The following is a 24,438-nucleotide window of genomic DNA, read 5'->3' on the forward strand; positions in this document are numbered from 1 at the left end:
ATCGGAACAATTGTCTATAAGTGTTTTCCTCGTCTTTGGCCTTCCCAAAGCAAAACAACTCGCTCTTATGAAAATTAATTTTTAAGCCAGACAATTGTTCGAAGAGACATAAGATAAGTTTCATATTACGTGTCTTAGCCATGTCATGTTCCATGAATAGGATAGTGTCATCAGCATACTGTAGGATGGATACCCCTCCATCGACTAGATGAGGGACTAACCCCTCTACATGGCCATGCTGCTTGGCCCTGCCAATAATGACGGTCAACATATCTGCCACTATATTAAACAAAAGAGACATGGAATCCCCTTGTCTCAACCCCTTATGTGTCTGAAAATAATGACTGATGTCATCGTTTACCTTAATTCCGACACTACCCTTCTGGACTTGGGTATCCACTTGGTTCCTCCAGGCTTCACTAAAACCTTTCATGCGCATTGCCTGCTGAAGGAAAGGCCACTTTACTTTATCATACGCCTTCTCAAAATCCACTCTGAAGATGACCCCATCTAGTTTATTTGAGTGGATCTCATGAAGCGTTTCATGCAAAACGACCACCCCTTCGAGTATGTGTTGTTGGAAATATGCCCTAGAGGCAATAATAAATGGTTATTATTATATTTCTTTGTTCATGGTAATTGTCTATTATTCATGCTATAATTGTATTGTCCGGAAATCGTAATACATGTGTGAATACATAGACCACAACCTGTCCCTAGTAAGCCTCTAGTTGACTAGCTCGTTGATCAACAGATAGTCATGGTTTCCTGACTATGGACATTGGATGTCATTGATAACGGGATCACATCATTAGGAGAATGATGTGATGGACAAGACCCAACTTAAGCATAGCATAAAAGATCGTGTAGTTTCGTTTGCTAGAGCTTTTCCAATGTCAAGTATCTTTTCCTTAGACCATGAGATCGTGCAACTCCCGGATACCGTAGGAGTGCTTTGGGTGTGCCAAACGTCACAACGTAACTGGGTGACTATAAAGGTGCATTACGGGTATCTCCGAAAGTGTCTGTTGGGTTGGCACGGATCGAGACTGGGATTTGTCACTCCGTGTGACGGAGAGGTATCTCTGGGCCCACTCGGTAATGCATCATCATAATGAGCTCAATGTGACTAAGGCGTTAGTCACGGGATCATGCATTGCGGTACGAGTAAAGAGACTTGCCGGTAACGAGATTGAACTAGGTATTGGGATACCGACGATCGAATCTCGGGCAAGTAACATACCGATTGACAAAGGGAATTGCATACGGATTGATTGAATCCTCGACACCGTGGTTCATCCGATGAGATCATCGTGGAGCATGTGGGAGCCAACATGGGCATCCAGATCCCGCTGTTGGTTATTGACCGGAGAGGCATCTCGGTCATGTCTGCATGTCTCCCGAACCCGTAGGGTCTACACACTTAAGGTCCGGTGACGCTAGGGTTGTAGATATATATGTATGCGGAAACCCGAAAGTTGTTCGGAGTCCCGGATGAGATCCCGGACGTCACGAGAGGTTCCGGAATGGTCCGGAGGTAAAGATTTATATATGGGAAGTCTTATTTTGGTCGCCGGAAAAGTTTCGCGCTTTATCGGTATTGTACCGGGAGTGCCGAAAGGGGTCCGGGGGTCCACCAGCCCCGGGGGGGCCACATGGGCTGTAAGGGTTGCGCCTTGGCCTATATGGGCCAAGGGCACCAGCCCCAAGAGGCCCATGTGCAAGAGATAAGAAAAATGGGAGAGTCCTAAAGGGGGAAGGCACCTTCGAGGTGCCTTGGGGGGGAAGGACTCCCCCCCTGGCCGCACCCTTCCTTGGAGGAAGGGGCAAGGCTGCGCCCCCCCTCTCCCTTGGCCCTATATATAGTGGGGGGAAGGGAGGGCAGCAATATCCAAGCCTTGGGCGCCTCCCTCCTCCCCTGCAACACCTCTCTCTCTCTCTCGCAGAAGCTTGCGAAGCCCTGCCGGAGAGCCGCTACATCCACCACCACGCCGTCGTGCTGTTGGATCTCCATGAACCTCTCCTTCCCCCTTGCTGGATCAAGAAGGAGGAGACGTCACTGCACCGTACGTGTGTTGAACGCGGAGGTGCCGTCCGTTCGGCACTCGGTCATCGGTGATTTGGATCACGGCGAGTACGACTCCGTCATCCACGTTCATTGGAACACTTCCGCTCGCGATCTACAAGGGTATGTAGATGCACTCCCTTCCCCTCGTTGCTAGTAGACTCCATAGATGCATCTTGGTGAGCGTAGGAAAATTTTAAATTATGCTACGATTCCCAACAGTGGCATCATGAGCCAGGTCTATGCGTAGTTACTATGCACGAGTAGAACACAAAGCAGTTGTGGGCGCTGAGTTTGCCAATTCTTCTTGCCGCTACTAGTCTTTTCTTGTTTCGGCGGCATTGTAGGATGAACCGGCCCGGACCGACCTTACACGTACTCTTACGTGAGACAGGTTCCACCGACTGACATGCACTAGTTGCATAAGGTGGCTAGCGGGTGTCTGTCTCTCCTACTTTAGTCGGAACGGATTCGATGAAAAGGGTCCTTATGAAGGGTAAATAGAAATTGGCAAATCACGTTGTGGTCATACGTAGGTAAGAAACGTTCTTCATAGAAACCTACAAACCACGTAAAAACTTGCAACAACAATTAGAGGACGTCTAACTTGTTTTTGCAGCAAGTGCTATGTGATGTGATATGGCCAGAAGATGTGATGAATGATATATGTGATGTATGAGATTGATCATATTCTTGTAATAGGAATCACGACTTGCATGTCGATGAGAATGACAACCGGCAGGAGCCATAGGAGTTGTCTTTATTATTTTGTATGACCTGCGTGTCATTGAATAACGCCATGTAAATTACTTTACTTTGTTGCTAAACGAGTTAGCCATAGAAGTGGAAGTAATCGTTGGCGTGACGACTTCATGAAGACACAATGATGGAGATCATGATGATGGAGATCATGGTGTCATGCCGGTGACAAAGATGATCATGGTGCCCCGAAGATGGAGATCAAAGGAGCATGATGATATTGGCCATATCATGTCACTATTTGATTGCATGTGATGTTTATCATGTTTCTGCATCTTATTTGCTTAGAACGACGGTAGCAAGTAGGATGATCCCTTATAATAATTTCAAGAAAGTGTTCACCCTAACTGTGCACCGTTGCGAAGGTTCGTCGTTGCGAAGCACCACGTGATGATCGGGTGTGATAGATTCTTACGTTCGAATACAACGGGTGTTGACGAGCCTAGCATGTACAGACATGGCCTCGGAACACACGCAATACACTTAGGTTGACTTGACGAGCCTAGCATGTACAGACATGGCCTCGGAACACGGAGGACCGAAAGGTCGAGCATGAGTCGTATAGAAGATACGATCAACATGGAGATGTTCACCGATCTTGACTAGTCCGTCTCACGTGATGATCGGACACGGCCTAGTTGAACTCGGATCATGTTTCACTTAGATGACTAGAGGGATGTCTATCTGAGTGGGAGTTCATAATCAGATGAACTTCATTATCATGAACATAGTCAAAAAGTATTTACAAATTATGTCATGGCTTGCGCTTTAGTTCTACTGGTTAAGATATGTTCCTAGAGAAAATTTAGTTGAAAGTTGGTAGTAGCAATTATGCGGACTGGGTCCGTAAACTGAGGATTGTCCTCATTGCTGCACAGAAGGCTTATGTCCTTAATGCACCGCTCGGTGTGCTGAACCTCAGCGTCGTCTGTAGATGTTACAAAACATCTGACATACACGTTTTGATAACTACGTGATAGTTCGGTGCGGTTTAGAATTGTGGCACCAAAGATGTTTCTGAAACATCGCAGAACATGTGAGATGTTCCGAAGACTGAAATTGGGATTTCAGACTAGTGCCCACGTCAAGAGGTATGAGACCTCTGACAAGTTTCTTAAGCCTGCAAACTAAGGGAGAAGAGCTCAATCGTTGAGCGTGTGCTCAGATTGTCTGAGTGCCACAATCGCTTGAATCGAGTGGGAGTTAATCTCCCAGATGAGATAGTGATAGTTCTCCATAGTCACTGCCACCAAGCTAGTAGAGCTTCGTGATGAACTATAACATATCAAGGATAGTTATGATGATCCTTGAGCTATTCGCGATGTTTGACACCGCGAGAGTAGAAATCAAGAAGGAGCATCAATTGTTGATGGTTAGTAAAACCACTAGTTTAAGAAGGGCAAGGGCAAAAGGGATACTTCATGAAACAGCAAGTCGTTTGCTGCTCTAGTGAAGAATCCCAAGGTTGAACCCAAACCCGAGACTAAGTGCTTCTGTAATGAGAGGAACGGTCACTGAAGCAGTACTACCCTAGATACTTGGTAGATGAGAAGGCAGGCAAGGTCGACAAAGTATATTGGATATACGTTATATGAATGTGTACTTTACTAGTACTCCTAGCAGCACCAGGGTATTAGATACTGGTTCGGTTGCTAAGTGTTAGTAACTCGAAATAAAAGCTGCGGAATAAATGGAGACTAGCTAAAGGTGAGATGACGATATGTGTTGGAAGTGTTTCCAAGGTTGATGTGATCAAGCATCGCATGCTCCCTCTACCATCGAGATTTGGTGGTTGCGCTGAACATGATTGGATTATGTTTACCGCAAAACGGTTATTCATTTAAGGAGAATAATGGTTACTCTGTTTATTTGAATAATACCTTCAATGGTCTTGCACCTAAAATGAATCTCGATCGTAGTGATACACATGTTCATGCCAAAAGATATAAGATAGTAATGATAGTACCACATACTTGTGGCACTGCCACTTGAGTCATATTGGTGTAGAACGCATGAAGAAGCTCCATGTAGGTGGATCTTTGGACTCACTCATTTTTGAAAAGATTGAGACATGCAAACCATGTCTATTGGTATATATGCATGAAGAAACTCCATGCAGATGGATCGTTTGGACTCACTTGATTTTGAATCACTTGAGACATGCAAATCATACCACATGGGCAAGATGACTGAAAGGCCTCGTTTTCAGTAAGATGGAACAAGAGAGCAACTTGTTGGAAGTAATACATTTTGATGTATGCAGTCCAATGAGTGCTGAGGCATGCAGTGGATATCGTTATGTTCTTACTTCACGGATGATTTGAGTAGATGCTGAGTGTATTTACTTGATGAAACACAAGTCTGAAAGGTTCAAGTAATTTCAGAGTGAAGTTGAAGATCGTCGTGACAAGAGGATAAAATGTCTGTGATATGATCATAGAGATGAGTATCTGAGTTACGAGTTTGGCACACAATTGAGACATTGTGGAAAGTGTTTCACAATTAATACCGCCTGGAACACCATAGTGTGATGGTGTGTCCGGACATCATAGCTGCACCCTATTGGATATGGTGCATACCATGATGTTTCTTATCGAATTACCACTATCGTTTATGGGTTAGGCATTAGATACAACCGCATTCACTTTAAAAGGGGCACCACGCAATTCCGTTGGGACGACACCGTTTAGAGAAACCTAAGTTGTCATTTCTTAAAAGTTTGGGGCTGCGATGCTTATGTGCAAAAGTTTCAGGCTGATAAGCTCGAACCCAAAGTGGATAAATGCGTCTTCATAGAATACCCAAAACAGTTGGGTAGACCTCCTATTTCAGATCTGGAAGCAAAAGTAATTGCTTCTAGAAACAGGTCCTTTCTCGAGGAAAAGTTTCTCTCGAAAGAATTGAGTGGGAGGATGGTGGAGACTTGATAAGGTTATTGAACCGTCGCTTCAACTAGTATGTAGCAGGGCACAGGAAGTTGTTCCTGTGGCACCTACACCAATGAAGTGGAAGCTTATGATGGTGATCATGAAACTTCGGATCAAGTCACTACCAAACCTCGTAGGACGACGAGGATGCGCACTACTTCAGAGTAATGCGTGATCCTGTCTTGGAAGTCATGTTGCTAGACAACAATGAACCTACGAGCTATGGAGAAGCGATGGTGGGCCCATATTCCGACGAATGGCTAGAGGCCATGCGATCCGAGATAGAATCCATGTATCAGAACAAAGCATGGACTTTGGTGAACTTGCCCGATGATCGGCAAGCCATTGAGATAAATGGATCTTTAAGAAGAAGACGGACATGGACGGTAAAGTTACCGTCTATGAAGCTCGACTTGTGGCAAAGAGTATTTTCACAAGTTCAAGGAGTTGACTACGATGAGTTTTTCTCATCCGTAGCGATGCTTAGGTCCGTCGGAATCATGTTAGCATTAGCTACATTTATAAAATCTGGCAGATGGATGTCAAAACAAGTTTCCTTACTAGTTTTCGTAAGGAAAGGTTGTATGTGATACAATCAGAAAGGTTTTGTCGATCCTAAGGATGCTAAAAGGTATGCTAGCTCCAGCGATCGTTCCATGGATTAGAGCGAGCATCTCGGAGTCAGAATATACGCTTTGATGGAGAGATCAAAGTTTTTGGGTTTATACAAAGTTTGTTAGAAACTTGTATTTACAACAAAGTGAGTGGGAGCGCTACAACATTTCTGATAAGTATATGTGAATGACATATAATTGATCCGAAATGATGTAAAATTTCTGGAAAGCATAAAGGGTTGTTTGAAAGGAGTTTTTCAAAGGAAGACCTGGATAAAGCTACTTACATATTGGGCATCAAGATCCATAGAGATAGAACTAGACGCCTGATGATACTTTAAAAGGACAGCACACCTTGACATGATTTTGAAAGAGTTCAAAATAGATCAGCAAAGAAGGAGTTCTTGGCTGTGTTACAAGGTGTGAGTATTGAGTGAGACTCAAGACCTGACCACAGCAGAAGATAGAGAAAGGACGAAGGTCGTCCCCTATGCTTTAGACGTAGGCTCTATAGTATGCTATGCTGTGTACCGCACATGTAATGTGCCTTGCCATGAGTTGGTCAAGGGGGTACAATGGTGATCCGGGAAAGGATCTCATGACAGCGGTCGAACTTATCCTTAGTACCTAGTGGATTAAGGAATTTTCTCGATTATGGAGGTGGAAAGGAGTTCGTCGTAAAGGGTTACGTCGATGCGAACTTTGACACTAATCCGGATGACTCTGAGTAGCAAACCGGATTCGTATAGTAGAGCAATTATTTGAAATGGCTCCAAATAGCGCGTGGTAGCATCCACAAGATGACATAGATATTCGTAAAGCACACGGTTCTGAAAGGTTCAGACCCGTTGACGAATAACCTCTCTCACAAGCATAACATGACCAAACCAGAACACATTGAGTGATAATCACATAGTGATGTGAACTAGATCGTTGACTCTAGTAAACTCTTTAGATGTTGGTCACATGGTGATGTGACCAGTGAGTGTTAATCACATGGTGATGTGAACTAGATTATTGACTCTAGTGCAAGTGGGAGACTGTTGGAAATATGCCTTAGAGGCAATAATAAATGGTTATTATTATATTTCTTTGTTCATGGTAATTGTCTATTATTCATGCTATAATTGTATTGTCCGGAAATCGTAATACATGTGTGAATACATAGACCACAACCTGTCCCTAGTAAGCCTCTAGTTGACTAGCTCGTTGATCAACAGATAGTCATGGTTTCCTGACTATGGACATTGGATGTCATTGATAACGGGATCACATCATTAGGAGAATGATGTGATGGACAAGACCCAACTTAAGCATAGCATAAAAGATCGTGTAGTTTCGTTTGCTAGAGCTTTTCCAATGTCAAGTATCTTTTCCTTAGACCATGAGATCGTGCAACTCCCGGATACCGTAGGAGTGCTTTGGGTGTGCCAAACGTCACAATGTAACTGGGTGACTATAAAGGTGCATTACGGGTATCTCCGAAAGTGTCTGTTGGGTTGGCACGGATCGAGACTGGGATTTGTCACTCCGTGTGACGGAGAGGTATCTCTGGGCCCACTCGGTAATGCATCATCATAATGAGCTCAATGTGACTAAGGCATTAGTCACGGGATCATGCATTGCGGTACGAGTAAAGAGACTTGCCGGTAACGAGATTGAACTAGGTATTGGGATACCGACGATCGAATCTCGGGCAAGTAACATACCGATTGACAAAGGGAATTGCATACGGATTGATTGAATCCTCGACACCGTGGTTCATCCGATGAGATCATCGTGGAGCATGTGGGAGCCAACATGGGTATCCAGATCCCGCTGTTGGTTGTTGACCGGAGAGGCGTCTCGGTCATGTCTGCATGTCTCCCGAACCCGTAGGGTCTACACACTTAAGGTCCGGTGACGCTAGGGTTGTAGAGATATATGTATGCGGAAACCCGAAAGTTGTTCGGAGTCCCGAATGAGATCCGGACGTCACGAGAGGTTCCGGAATGGTCCGGAGGTAAAGATTTATATATGGGAAGTCTTATTTTGGTCGCCGGAAAAGTTTCGCGCTTTATCGGTATTGTACCGGGAGTGCCGAAAGGGGTCCGGGGGTCCACCAGCCCCGGGGGGCCACATGGGCTATAAGGGTTGCGCCTTGGCCTATATGGGCCAAGGGCACCAGCCCCAAGAGGCCCATGTGCAAGAGATAAGAAAAAAGGGAGAGTCCTAAAGGGGGAAGGCACCTCCGAGGTGCCTTGGGGGGGAAGGACTCCCGCCCTGGCCGCACCCTTCCTTGGAGGAAGGGGCAAGGCTGCGCCCCCCCCCCCCTCTCCCTTGGCCCTATATATAGTGGTGGGAAGGGAGGGCAGCAATATCCAAGCCTTGGGCGCCTCCCTCCTCCCCTGCAACACCTCTCTCTCTCTCGCAGAAGCTTGTGAAGCCCTGCCGGAGAGCCGCTACATCCACCACCACGCCGTCGTGCTGTTGGATCTCCATCAACCTCTCCTTCCCCCTTGCTGGATCAAAAAGGAGGAGACGTCGCTGCACCGTACGTGTGTTGAACGCGGAGGTGCCGTCCGTTCGGCACTCGGTCATCGGTGATTTGGATCACGGCGAGAACGACTCCGTCATCCACGTTCATTGGAACGCTTCCGCTCGCGATCTACAAGGGTATGTAGATGCACTCCCTTCCCCTCGTTGCTAGTAGACTCCATAGATGCATCTTGGTGAGCGTAGGAAAATTTTAAATTATGCTACGATTCCCAACATGTGTCACCCTGGCATGAACGCTATCTGACTTGGTTGGATCACTGAATGAGCAATTCGTGTCAATCTATTGGTTCCAACCTTTGTGAAAATTTTGAAGCTCACATTAAGAAGACATATGGGCCTGAATTGTTCGATCCGAACTGCCTCATCTTTCTTTGGCAACAGCGTTATCGTACCGAAGTTAAGATGAAATAGCTCTAAATGATCGTTGAAGAAATCGTGAAACATAGGCATAAGATCATCTTTAATAATATGCCAACATTTCTTATAGAATTCAGCTGGAGACCCATATGGTCCCGGTCCTTTATTCGGTTTCATTTGTGATATTGCCTCAAGAACCTCTTTTTCAGTAAACGGTGCACAGAGAATATCATTCTCCTCTGCCTGTAATTGAGGTATATCATCAATCACAGATTCATCTAGTGTCACCGTACTTGTATTCGGGGGACCAAAAAGTTGTTTATAGTAATTAGAGATATAAGCTTTTAGATTCTCATGCCCCACTATTGTCCCCTCGGCCTGTTCAAGCTGTATGATTTTCTTCTTCCTATGTTTACCATTTGCAACCATATGAAGAATTGTGTATTGTCGTCCCCTTGGACAACCTTAAGCACTTTAGCACGCAATGCCCACTTGAGCTCCTCCTCTCTCAAGAGAGCTCGTAGACTTTGCTCAGCCTCAGACATGGATCTTTGCTCATCAACCGTAAGAATAGTGTCTTCAGCTTTTAAGTCTAATGCCTCAATTATTTGAGTAAGACGCTCTTTTTCTTGTTTGTAAATCCCACTCTCATTTCTGGCCCAACCTCTCAAAAACTGTCGGAGATGTCTAATTTTATTTTGCCATCTCTCAATATGCGTCCTTCCACTAACAGGCTTACCCCAAGCGCGTGCAATGATATCCAAAAATCCTTCTCTATCGAACCATCTTTGTTCGAAGGAGAAGACATTTTTATTTGCCACATGGGTAGCCTCACCCGAGTCCAATAGAAGTGGTGTGTGATCTGAGATCGCTCTCTGCATCGCATGAACCGACACCAAAGGATAATTTTGTTCCCACTCCACACTAGCAAGTACCCTGTCCAACTTTTCATAAGTCGGAATGGGTAACGCATTGGCCCATGTAAATTGTCTACCGGTGAGTTCTATTTCTCTCAAATTAAGACTCTCGGTAATCATGTTAAACATCATGGACCAGCGTCCATCAAAATTGTCATTATTATTTTCATCTTGCCTCCGAATTATATTAAAATCCCCCCCCCCAGACTAGTACTGGAAGATTTTCATCTCCACAAATCCGCACCAAATCGGCCAAAAAGTCTGGTTTGAATTCAGGTTGTGTTGCCCCATAAACAGCTACAAGAGACCACCGGAACCCATCCAATTTTGATCTCACCCGAAACTTAACCGAAAAGTCTCCCTGAAGCACATTAAGCACCTCAAGCGGTTCACACCGCACTCCTAGTAAAATCCCGCCGGATCTTCCTCTAGGAGGTAGGATGTGCCAGTCAAAATCAATACCACTGGAGAGAGTTTGAAGGAACTATGATGTGAAATTATCTCGTCCTATTTCCAAAAGTGCAATAAAGTCTAAGTGTTGTTCTATCGTTGTCTCCGCTAAGAACCTTCATTTAGCCAAGTCAGCTAAACCTCTGCTATTCCAAAAGAGTCTTTCATAAGTCATCATGAAATTTTTTCTTAAGCTTAACTCTGGCACTTCTATGTACTGCCGAAGTAGGATAAATTTTCCGATTCCAGGGTCGTTTGGGCTTCTCCCCAACACCCTGCGGGAAAGTCGGATCTGTGACGTACGAAACTGCACCCTCCATCATTAAAGCCTCTACCGTGTCGGTAGTCTCTGACCCCTCCTCATCACCGGCCTCCGCACTAGGCAGAAGATTGTTACATATATTTGTGAGATCAACCATTCCTAAATTGTTCATTTCATTGTCATTCATGGGTTTGATAGATGCAAGATTACGAATAATTTCGGAAGCCCTCTCTGCTTCCAAGTCTAAAAGATCGTTTACGGATTTCACGACCTCAGTTTCATTTGATCCCAAAGAAATTCCTAAGTCGTTTGCTTTATCAACTATTTCATTCTCTGTGAAATGCAAAATTGAACAATTTTTATCAAAAGACGCACCTGTAGTAGCCTCGACATGACGAAGCATGGCTGCCCTCTTGGCACGCGCTAGCTGCAGGTCGTCCACATCTGGCTGTCCCTGGATCCGGCTGCTAACATGCCTGCCAGCCGTCACCGGATCCACGATCCCGCCGAAGGCGATAAGCTCCTTCGTCGTCCTCTCCCGAGGAGTGTGCACCCGATTCCCACGCCCTTCCCCTAGCGTCCGTGAAGGAGGGTAGGGCGTGGTTGAGTGGACATCGCCCGCAGTGGCCAAGGGGGAAAAGGACCATGGAGCCACATGCTCAATAGTCCCACTCCCCCCTCGCCAACAGAATAGCACTGCCCCTGTCCGTTTTGCTCGGCGCGGTCCTGCGAAGAGATTAAGCTACGGGCCTCCTGCTCGCACCTCTCCTCCAGCTCGCCCGGGACCACCGGAAGAGAGAGAGCACCTCGGACCTCCTGTCTAGGCGCCCCTCCCGATAAGGTCGAGCCCGACGCGTGTAGGCGGGCGCTATGGGCCTCCTTCCCACGATCCCCCACTCGCGATCCGCCCGCAAGTGTCCACCGGCCCACCGAGCATGGAGCCCATTGTGACTGGGACACTTCTAGTGTGTCGTAGCCCTAGTGGTGCCTGCTGTGAGGTGCCGGAAACCTCTCTCATAGTAAGGGCCGTTGTAGGCTCACAGACAGGTACTAACACCGGTGGTAGCTCAAGTTCCGCCGGGTCGTCCGCCTCAACTCTGGTGCTCCATAACCGACTAGGAGCCGACCTTGCTCCAAACGAACCAAAACGAAGTGTGTTCATCAGAGTTGTGGACGGGGGCGCCTCTTTGGCAAGGTTATCTGCCTTATCTGGTTGCGCATTTGGCCCCTTGGCCGACTCCCGTGGTGAATTGTCAGGCCCCTTATCCTGATTCCCGGGGGCCCCGTCCCCCTCAGTCCTGTCCATATCCTGGATCTCATCCCCATCCTGGGAAATCGGAGTGTCCTCAATCTCAAGCTCTAAAACGTACGTGACTCTAGCATGTGTCCATCTAACTACATCTGGTATGAACTCAACACTCACAACACTGACCAGCAACCTCGCGGCCCCTTGTGCACGAGTGAAAGGCATGTCCAGCTTTTCTGTCTTGCCAATCATAGAACCCAAGCTCCAAGTGTTGGGGAACGTAGTAATTTCAAAAAAATTCCTACGCACACGCAAGATCGTGGTGATGCATAGCAACGAGAGGGAAGAGTGTTGTCCACGTACCCTCGTAGACCGACAGCGGAAGCGTTATCACAACGCGGTTGATGTAGTCGTACGTCTTCACGATCCGACCGATCAAGTACCGAACGTACGGCACCTCCGAGTTCTACACACGTTCAGCTCGATGACGTCCCTCGAACTCCGATCCAGCCGAGTCTTGAGGGAGAGTTTTGTCAGCACGACGGCGTGGTGACGATGATGATGTTCCACCGACGCAGGGCTTCGCCTAAGCTCCGCAACAGTATTATCGAGGTGTAATATGGTGGAGGGGGGCACCGCACACGGCTAAGAGATCTCAAGGATCAATTGTTGTGTCTCTGGGGTGCCCCCCTGGCCCCGTATATAAAGGAGCAAGGGGGAGGCAGCCGGCCAAGGGGAGAGGCGCGCCATAGGGGGGAGTCCTACTCCCACCGGGAGTAGGACTCCTCCTTTCCTTGTGGGAGTAGGAGAAGGGAAGGGGGAAGGAGAAAGAAGGAAGGGTGCGCCCCCCTTCCCTAGTCCAATTCGGACCAGACCATGGGGAGGGGTGCGGCCACCTTTTGAGGCCTTTCTCTCCTTTCCCGTATGGCCCATTAAGGCCCAATACGAATTCTCGTAACTCTCCGGTACTCCGAAAAATACCCGAATCACTCGGAACCTTTCCGAAGTCCGAATATAGTCGTCCAATATATCGATTTTTACGTCTCGACCATTTCGAGACTCCTCGTCATATCCCCGATCACATCCGGGACTCCGAACTCCTTCGGTACATCAAAACTCAATAAAACTATCATCGTAACGTTAAGCGTGCGGACCCTACGGGTTCGAGAACTATGTAGACATGACCGAGACACGTCTCCGGTCAATAACCAATAGCGGGACCTGGATGCCCATATTGGCTCCCACATATTCTACGAAGATCTTTATCGGTCAGACCGCATAACAACATACGTTGTTCCCTTTGTCACCGGTATGTTACTTGCCCGAGATTTGATCGTCGGTATCTCGATACCTAGTTCAATCTCGTTACCGGCAAGTCTCTTTACTCGTTCCGTAACACATCATCCCGCAACTAACTCATTAGTCACAATGCTTGCAAGGCTTATAGTGATGTGCATTACCGAGTGGGCCCAGAGATACCTCTCCGACAATTGGAGTGACAAATCCTAATCTCGAAATACGCCAACCCAACAAGTACCTTTGGAGACACCTGTAGAGCACCTTTATAATCACCCATTTACGTTGTGACGTTTGGTAGCACACAAAGTGTTCCTCCGGTAAACCGGAGTTGCATAATCTCATAGTCATAGGAACATGTATAAGTCATGAAGAAAGCAATAGCAACATACTAAACGATCGAGTGCTAAGCTAACGGAATGGGTCAAGTCAATCACGTCATTCTCCTAATGAGGTGATCTCGTTAATCAAATGACAACTTATGTCTATGGCTAGGAAACACAACCATCTTTGATTAACGAGCTAGTCAAGTAGAGGCATACTAGTGACACTCTGTTTGTCTATATATTCACACATGTATTATGTTTCCGGTTAATACAATTCTAGCATGAATAATAAACATTTATCATGATACAAGGAAATAAATAATACTTTATTATTGCCTCTAGGGCATATTTCCTTCACCAAGCACTCAGAAAGTGTTTAATCAATTTTGGTGGTGCGCCAAAGAAACGTACCCACACCTTCTCTAAAGGTGTACCCTCTCGTTATTCCTGCTTCCACTCATCAAAAGCAATGATAATGTTGGTACTTGGAACTCTACACAAACCCCACTTAAGAAAATGCATCTGGTCCTCTTTAGTGGGGAAATCCACCTTGTAAGCCTGTCCCTCCAGCTTGTCAAGATGCCACTGATAGTTACCCGGTACCAGGTCACGCAGTTGCCTCACAATCTGAGCCTCAGTCAACTGTCCATTAGTAACCCGAACCACTGCTGGGAAGGAACTCTCCACCATCCGAGGTAGAGGATCCACCTGCGGTGTCTCAAAGAACATCAACTCCTTGCAACACACCCCAAAAATGTTAACTCCAGGTTTAGGACCGGATAGGAGTGGGCAGTCACCGGTCACATGCTGCGATTTGAGGCAATAGTCACAAAGCTCATTAGTACACTCTGCCACAAAGTGTCCTGGTTCGCCACATCTATAGCAAGGCAATTTCTTCTTCATAATTGCCCACTTCGAAAGCTTTTCTCCCTCCGCTTTGTCCGGCCCTTTGTCCGTCGCACAAACTCTATCTTTAGCGACTCCAGAAGCCGCCGGAATGGTCACCGCTGCTAGAGCCTTGACCGCATCCACCGCTGCCTCGGGCAACGTGGATGAGACCCCCGCCACATCTACTGAGTGCTCCATCTCCGCCCCCGGAGCCATGTCCGCAACGGGAGGTGGTGGCGGTAGAGAGTGTCGCGGTGGAGGTGGGCGCCTCCCTCTCCCACCACGCCGATAGGCTCCCCGGAAACAATCATTGGGGCCGGCGACACATTCAACAAAATTACCGGGCGGGCCCTGAAATCCATGTCCTGGACCATCGCCATTGTACCAGTTGAAACCATGGCCGCCACTGGAGGATGATCCACGGTGCAGCCCCTCACCATATGCATTGTAACCATCATCGCCCCACTGCCTGTACCGGTTGTATCTCGGACCATCTCTGTTGTATCCACCGCGTCCTTGACCATCCCATCCATGGTGCGAGCCCCTACCCCTTCCAAAGGCCGGCGCCTTGCCCACCCGCGGCTGCGCCGGTTCCTCCGGTTGCCGTGTGTTTGGCCGAGCAGTATGCACCGGCGCCAGTGAACCCGAGGCTGCAGCCAGCGGACCGTGCCTTGCGGTAGACTGAGCGCCTCGGCCGGCACCGGTTCCGGCCCGCGGCCCCGTAGCAGCGGGTTGCGTCCCTTGTGGTGGCGGAACGCCACGGCCGGCACCGTCGGCACCAACGGCGGGCGGCGGCCCACTCTTGACGGGTGGTGGCCCGCGTCCAGCCATCTCGCTGGCGTAGAAGACCCTAGTCGCCCGCCCCGCGCCAAGAGCAGGGAAACCCGATGAGTGCAAATCCCTAGCCGCGATGACAGAGGTCTCGGGCAACGATGATACATGCACGCACGTAGGATGAGGATCGAACGAGGCTTGGGCTTCTGGCTGGGCCTTACCTGAGCCTAGAAAGCCCACGACCATCGCCGCATCCGAATCATTTCCTGGGCCCAACAGCAAATTCAAACGAGCCCTTCTGGCCGCTCGAATAGCGCTCGCCGATCTCGCCACCGGCGACCTTAGCGGCGGCGACAGCTGACCCTTCTTTCCCTTCTTCTTCCGAGTAACTAGAGTCCATGTTTCCGGCATAAAATCTAACAAAGTAACGGGTTCTCGGAGTACCTTAGGGATCGGGCCGATCTAGGGTTTCACGGTCGGCTTGGGATTTTGAAGCTTTGATCGACGACGATCGGGCACCGCCTTGAGCTCCGACGACTCGTCGAGACCTGATTCTCCACCTGTTCTTCGTCATCACTTTTAATGAGAGCCCAAAATCGCCCTCCCGGTCTTCCAGGAGCTGTCGTGTCCGTCAGATCAACCACCTCCACCACCTTCGGATGTAGATCAACCTGCACACATTGACCAACAACCACATCATATTCATCAATCATGAAGCGCAGCCCTACCTCGATCGAGTCGCCGTCCGAAAGATAGTCGCCGGCTAACACGTCATTCTCCAAATCTAGGAGAACAATCCAACGCGATTGTGGAGTGAAACGTAGGCGGCCTTCGATCCAGTTGCCGGGATCCGTCCCGACGGAGAATTGAACCCGCCATTGAGTGGATCTACTCCTCTCCCGTCTGATCTCTGATATGTGGGTGGACCGATGCTTGTGTGCTGCCCTTCCTTGGACAAGCATCCCACTTATGATTAACCCCTCTTGCAAGCATCCGCAACTACAAAAGAAGTATTAAGGTAACCCTAACCATAGCATGAAACATATGGATCCAAATCAGCCCCTTACGAAGCAACGCATAAACTAGGGTTTAAGCTTCTACCACTCTAGCAACCCATCATCTACTTATTACTTCCCAATGCCTTCCCCTAGGCCCAAATAATGGTGAAGTGTCATGTAGTCGACGTTCACATAACACCACTAGAGGAAAGACAACATATATCTCATCAAAATATCAAACGAATACCAAATTCACATGACTACTTATAGCAAGACTCCTCCCATGTCCTTAGGAACAAACGTAACTACTCACAAATCATATTCATGTTCATAATCAGAGGGGTATTAATATGCATAAAGGATCTGAACATATGATCTTCCACCAAATAAAGCAACTAGCATCAACTACAAGGAGTAATCAACACTACTAGCAACCCACAGGTACCAATCTGAGGTTTTGAGACAAAGATTGGATACAAGAGATGAACTAGGGTTTGAGATGAGATGGTGCTGGTGAAGATGTTGATGGTGATTGACCCCCTCCCGATGAGAGGATCGATGGTGATGACGATGGTGACGATTTCCCCCTCCCGGAGGGATGTTCCCTGGGCAGAACAGCTCCGCCGGAGCCCTAGATTGGTTTCGCCAGGTTCCGCCTCGAGACGGTGGCGCTTCGTCCCAAAAGCTTCCTTCTGATTTTTTTCCAGGGGGAAAGACTTCATATAGCAAAATATGGGCACCGGAGGCCTGCCAGGGGGCCCACGAGGCAGGGGGCGCGCCCATGGGGGTAGGGCGCGCCCCCACCCTCGTGGATGGTGGGTGGCCCCCCACTGGTTCTGTCTTCGCCCAATATTTTTTATATATTCCAAAACGTGCCTTCGTGAAGTTTCCGGACTTTTGGAGTTGTGCATAATAGGTCTCTAATATTTGCTCCTTTTCCAGCCCAGAATTCCAACTGCCGTCATTCTCCCTCTTCATGTAAACCTTGTAAAATAAAAGAGAATAGGCATAAGTATTGTGACATAATGTGTAATAACAACCCATAATGCAATAAATATCGATATAAAAACATGATGCAAATGGACGTATCAACTCCCCCAAGCTTAGACCTTGCTTGTCCTCAAGCGGAAGCCGAGAACGAAAAATATGTCCACATGTTTAGAGATAGAGGTGTCGATAAAATAAAATACGGACACAAGGTGTCATATGATTTCTTATGCTAAAGTAACAATTTATTCACAATGTCAAGTATGAATCAGAAACTTCATTGAAAACTGGCAAACTATGATCTTGGTCATTGAAGCAATTGCAATTTGTCATAACATCGGAAAGAGTCAAAATAAGAGATTTTCAGCAAGTCCACATACTCAACTATCATTTAGTCTTTCAAAATTGCTAATACTCATGCTATACTTATGGGTATGGAGTTTTAATCAGACACAGAGAAAGATAGGGGCGTATAGTGTTGCCTCCCATCCTTTTACCTCGTAATGTCAACAATAATAGTTCATGATAACTTACATCCAATTGGATATATATATATATATATATATATATATATATCAGGATCTTTCCAACACAATGTGCTTGCCAAAGGATAAAATGTAAAAAGGAAAGGTGAAGATCACCATGACTCTTGTATAAGGTATAAGACAAAAATAAAAGATAGGCCCTTCGCAGAGGGAAGCAGAGGTTGTCATGTGCTTTTATGGTTGGATGCAGAAAATCTTAATGCGAAAGAACGTCACTTTATATTGCCACTTGTGATAGGGACCTTTATTATGCAGTTCGTCGCTTTTATTTCTTCCATATCACAAGATCGTATAAAGCTTATTTTCTCCACACTAATAAATCATACATATTTAAAGAGCAATTTTTATTGCACGCAACAATGACAACTTACTTGAAGGATCTTACTCAATCCATAGGTAGATATGGTGGACTCTCATGGAAAAACTGGGTTTAAGGATATTTCAGAGCACAAGTAATATCTCTACTTGGTGCAAATAATTTAGCTAGCATGAGGGGGAAAGGCTAGCTCAACATGTTGGATGATCCATGACAATATACTTTATTTCGGATATAAGAAAACATAACCCATTACATTGTCTTCCTTGTCCAACATCAACTTTTAGCATGCCATATTTTAATAAGTGCTCACAATCATAAAAGATGTCCAAGATAGTATATTTATATGTGAGAACTTATCTTTCTTTATTACTTCCTATTAATTGCAACGATGACCAAAACTATGTTTGTCAACTCTCAACAACTTTTATTCATCATACTCTTTTATATGTGAAGTTATTACTCTCCATAAGATCAATATGATCTGTTTAATTCTTTTTATTCTTTCTTTTATTCCCTCAAGATCATAGCAAGATAATCAAGCCCTCGACTCAAAACTAATCTTTATTATATATAGCTCACGGACTCGATTACATAGAAGGATCATAAAGCAAAACTCAAAACTAGATCATACTAAAACTTTATTCTACTAGATCAAGATATTACCAAAAGGATTGAACTAAGAAAAATGGTAAAAATAGGAGTGTGATGGTGAAACGATACTGGGGCACCTCTCCTAAGCTTGGCGGTTGCCAAGGGGAGTGCCCATACTCATGTGTTTATGTCTCTTTCCTCGGAGGTGGTGATGATGGAGTTGTTGATGATGTAGGCTTGTCGTCCATATTCCAAGGCATAGGCTCACCATCATAGAAGGATGATCGAGTCTTCGGGATCCTCAAATCTACAGCCAAACTCATCCTCTTGAATCTATATTCATACTCACAGTTTTGGTTTTGCAGGTCATAGATCTGGGCTTGGAGGCGCTCGATTTTCTCGTGAAGCTTGAAGATGGTCTCCCCAATGTTCTTGGCATGTAGCTTGGGGTTGTTGGTGAACTCTGTGATCATTATGTGATTGGCGTCGAGTCGACGTTCCACCATCTCCTGGCACATGAAAACTTGTTGCTCCATTGCTTCGAGTCTTGTCTCCACGCTTCCGGTCCTCCTTGGTCCCTCAACATCGCGGATGTGCAGCAACCCCTCACACATCTCAATGGTTTGAGGGTGTTGCAGCACCTCCGCGAGGTAGGGGTTGATGACCTTCTCGAAGAACTTGTCCTTGGGGGTGCTTGGGGACGTCATGGTGATCTAGATTTGTTAGAAAAACAGCTCGAAACAAAAACAGAGGATATTTGCGTGGTACGGTGGTCAAAACCTTCAGGAGATTATATAATGAATTTTTACCAACCAAAAGACGTATCGTGCAAGAAAACGGAGTCCAGAAAGCACACAAGGTGCCCACGAGGCAGGGGGCGCGCCCAGGGGGTAGGGCGCGCCCTCCACCCTCGTGGATGCCTCGTGTCCCTTTCAGACTACTTCTTATTTTCCTATCTTCTTAAATATTCCAAAACGGAGAAAAATTGCTATAGGACTGTTTTGGAGTTGGTTTACTTACTGTACCACATACCTATTCCTTTTCGGAGTCTAAAACGTTCTGGAAAGTGCCCCTTATGTATTTCCCCGGGGTTATGGTTTCAATGACATTGGTTTCAACATTTATGGGATTACCTGAGATATAATGTTTGATTGTTTGACTGTTCACCACCTTCGGATTTGTGCCTTCGAAGTTGTTGATTTTTATGGCACCGGAACGATAGACCTCCTCGATAACGTAAGGACCTTCCCATTTAGAGAGAAGTTTACCTGCAAAAAATCTTAAACGAGAGTTGTATAGAAAAACATAATCACCTACATTAAACACACGCTTTTGTATCCTTTTGTCATGCCATCTTTTAACTTTTTCTTTAAAAAGTTTGGCATTCTCATAGGCCTGGGTTCTCCATTCATCAAGTGAGCTAATGTCAAATAGTCTCTTCTCACCGGCAAGTTTGAAATCATAATTGAGCTCTTTAATGGCCCAATATGCCTTATGTTCTAGTTCGAGAGGTAAGTGACATGCTTTTCCATAAACCATTTTATACGGAGACATACACATGGGATTTTTATATGCAGTTCTATAGGCCCACAATGCATCATCAAGTTTCTTGGACCAATTCTTTCTAGATCTATTAACAGTCTTTTGCAAAATTAGTTTAATCTCTCTATTACTCAGTTCTACTTGACCACTAGACTGTGGGATGATAAGGAGATGCAATTCTATGAATAACATCATACTTAGCAAGCTTTTTACGAAAAGCACCGTGAATAAAATGTGAACCACCATCAGTCATTAAATATCTAAGGACTCCAAACCTCGGAAAAATAACTTCTTTAAGCATCTTAATAGAGGTGTTATGATCAGCACTACTAGTTGGAATAGCTTCTACCCACTTAGTAACGTAATCAACAGCAACTAAAATATGTGTATACCCATTAGAGGAAGGGAACAATCCCATATAATCAAAGCCCCAGACATCAAATGGTTCAATAACAAGTGAATAGTTCATAGGCATTTCTTGACGTCTACTAATATTACCAATTCTTTGACATTCATCACAAGACAAGACAAACTTACGGGCATCTTTGAAGAGAGTAGGCCAGTAAAAATCGGATTGCAATACCTTATGTGCAGTTCTATCTCCAGCGTGGTGTCCTCCATAAGCCTCGGAGTGACACTTGCGTAGGATCTGTTCCTGTTCATGCTCAGGTACACAACGTCTGATAACACCATCTACTCCTTCTTTATAAAGGTGTGGGTCATCCCAGAAGTAATGTCTTAAATCATAGAAAAACTTTTTTCTTTTGCTGGTATGTGAAACTAGGTGGTATAAATTTAGCAACAATGTAATTAGCATAACCAGCATACCATGGAGCAGTACGAGAAGCATTTATGACAGCTAATTGTTCATCAGGAAAACTATCATCAATAGGGAGTGGGTCATCAAGAACATTTTCTAACCTAGACAAGTTGTCTGCAACGGGGTTCTCAGCTCCCTTTCTATCAATAATATGCAAATCAAATTCTTGTAGCAAGAGAACCCATCTAATAAGTCTAGGTTTAGCATCTTTCTTTTCCAAAAGATATTTAATAGCAGCATGATCAGTGTGAACAGTTACTTTAGAATCAACAATATAAGGTCTGAACTTATCACAAGCAAATACAACTGCTCAAAATTCTTTTTCAGTAGTAGCATAATTTCTCTGGGCACTGTCTAGAGTTTTACTAGCATATTGGATAACATTTAATTTCTTATCAACTCTTTGTCCTAGAACAGCACCTACAGCATAATCACTAGCATCACACATAATTTCAAAGGGTAAATTCCAATCAGGTGGCTGAACAATAGCTGCAGAAATCAAGGCTTTCTTAAGTATTTCAAATGCTTCTACACAATCATCATTAAAGACAAAAGGAACATCTTTTTGTAAGAGATTAGTCAGAGGCCTAGAAATTTTAGAGAAGTCTTTAATGAACCTCCTATAAAAACCGGAATGACCGAGGAAACTTCTTATACCTTTAATGTCCTTGGGACACGACATCTTTTCAATAGCATCAACTTTAGCTTTATCAACTTCAATACCTCTTTCAGAAATTTTATGCCCCAAGACAATACCTTCATTAACCATAAAGTGGCACTTCTCCCAATTCAAGACAAGATTAGTTTCTTCACATCTCTGGAAAACTCGATCAAGGTTGCTTAAGCAATCATCAAAAGAAGTTCCATACACGGAGAAATCATCCATAAAAACCTAAACAATCTTTTCACAAAAGTCAGAGAATATAGCAGTCATACATCTTTGAAAGGTAGCAGGTGCATTGCATAAACCAAGAGGCATACGTCTATAAGCAAAGGTACCAAAAGGGCAAGTAAAAGTGGTCTTTTGTTGATCCTCTTTTGACACAGGTATTTGAGAGAAACTAGAATAACCGTCTAGAAAGCAAAAATGTGTATGTTTGGATAATCTTTCTAGCATTTGACCAATAAAAGGTAAAGGGTAATGATCCTTTTTGAAGGAAATATGCCCTAGAGGCAATAATAAAGTTATTATTTATTTCCTTATATCATGATAAATGTTTATTATTCATGCTAGAATTGTATTAATCGGAAACATGATACATGTGTGAATACATAGACAAACAGAGTGTCACTAGTATGCCTCTACTTGACTAGTAAAGAGACTTGTCGGTAATACACATCACGAACGGTTTTTCCGGCAAAAACCAGTGGCGGATCGGGCGGCTACCTCGGGACGGGGTCGGCGGGCGGTGGGGCGGTGGCAACTCCGGCGATGGCCGGCGGCGGCGGTGACGGGTGGTGGCGGGGCTCCAAGGGCGGCGGCGTCTCGCGGCGGCGCTAGGGTTTCGGGGGGCTAGGCTGGGGCTGCAGCTCGGGCCTCCGGCTCTTAAAGGCCGGCCGGGCGCAGTGTCCGGGTCAGACACATCCCGTTAAGTCGTTTGGCGTTTTTTCTAAATATTCCGCACAGAAAAACAAATAAAAGAAATACTAAACGGACTCCAAAAATCATGAAATAAATTTTCGCCGTCCTCTAAAAATAGGCCGGACAAAGTGAACATTTAATTGGGCCTAAAATGCAATTTTGAAAAACGCATATTTTCCTAATTCAAATAAAATAGCGATAAAACTCCAAATAATAATCTTATTTGATTTTAACATTAAATCTCCGATATTTCTTTATTTTGAGGAAGTCATTTTATCCTCTCTCTTTTATTTTTATAAAATAAATATTTAAAGAGAAAAATAATTAAAATCAAACGATCCTCTTTTCAAAATTCGAGAAAACTCAAATATGAAAATAACGAAATTCCCAATTCTCTCCGTGGGTCCTTGAGTTGCGTAGAATTTCTAGGATCAAACCAAACTGCAATAAAATATGATATGCAACGATGGTCTAATGTATAACATTCCAAATTGAAAATTTGGGATGTTACAAGCATCATCATCACCGTCATCACACCGTCGTGCTGACGAAACTCTCCGGTGAAGCTCTGCTGAATCGGAGCTCGCGGGACGTCATCGAGTTGAACGTGTGCTGAACTCGGAGGTGCCATGCGTTCGGTACTTGGATCGGTCGGATCGTGAAGACGTACGACTACATCAACCGCGTTGTGCTAACGCTTCCACTTTCGTTCTACGAGGGTACGTGGACACACTCTCCCCTCTCGTTGCTATGCATCACCATGATCCTGTGTGTGCGTAGAATTTTTTTGAAATTACTATGTTCCCCAACAATGGTATCAGAGTCAGGTTTTATGCGTAGATGTTATATGCACGAGTAGAACACAAGTGAGTTGTGGGTGATACAAGTCATACTGCTTACCAGCATGTCATACTTTGGTTCGGCCGTTTTGTTGGATGAAGCGGCCCGGACCGACATTACGCGTACGCTTACGCGAGACTGGTTCTACCGACGTGCTTTGCACACAGGTGGCTGGAGGTTATCAGTTTCTCCATCTTTAGTTGAACCGAGTGTGGCAACGCCCGGTCCTTGAGAAGGTTAAAACAACACTAACTTGACGAACTATCATTGTGGTTTTGATGCGTAGGTAAGAATGATTCTTGCTCAGCCCGTAGCAGCCACGTAAAACTTGCAACAACAAAGTAGAGGACTTCTAACTTCTTTTTGCAGGGCATGTTGTGACTTGATATGGTCAAGACATGATGCTATATTTTATTATATGAGATGATCATGTTTTGTAACCGAGTTATTGGCAACTGGCAGGAGCCATATGGTTGTCACCTTATTGTATGCAATGCAATCACCCTGTAATGCTTTACTTTATCACTAAGCGGTAGCGATAGTCGTAGAAGCAATAGTTGGCGAGACGACAACGATGCTACGATGGAGATCAAGGTGTCGCGCCGGTGACAATGGTGATCATGACAGTGCTTTGGAGATGGAGATCACAAGCACAAGATGATGATGGCCATATCATATCACTTATATTGATTGCATGTGATGTTTATCTTTTATGCATCTTATTTTGCATAGATCGACAGTAGCATTATAAGATGATCTCTCACTAAATTCCATGGTATAAGTGTTCTCCCTGAG

The sequence above is a fragment of the Triticum aestivum genome, chromosome 7D (assembly GCF_018294505.1).
Source record: "Triticum aestivum cultivar Chinese Spring chromosome 7D, IWGSC CS RefSeq v2.1, whole genome shotgun sequence".
Taxonomy (NCBI): domain Eukaryota; kingdom Viridiplantae; phylum Streptophyta; class Magnoliopsida; order Poales; family Poaceae; genus Triticum; species Triticum aestivum.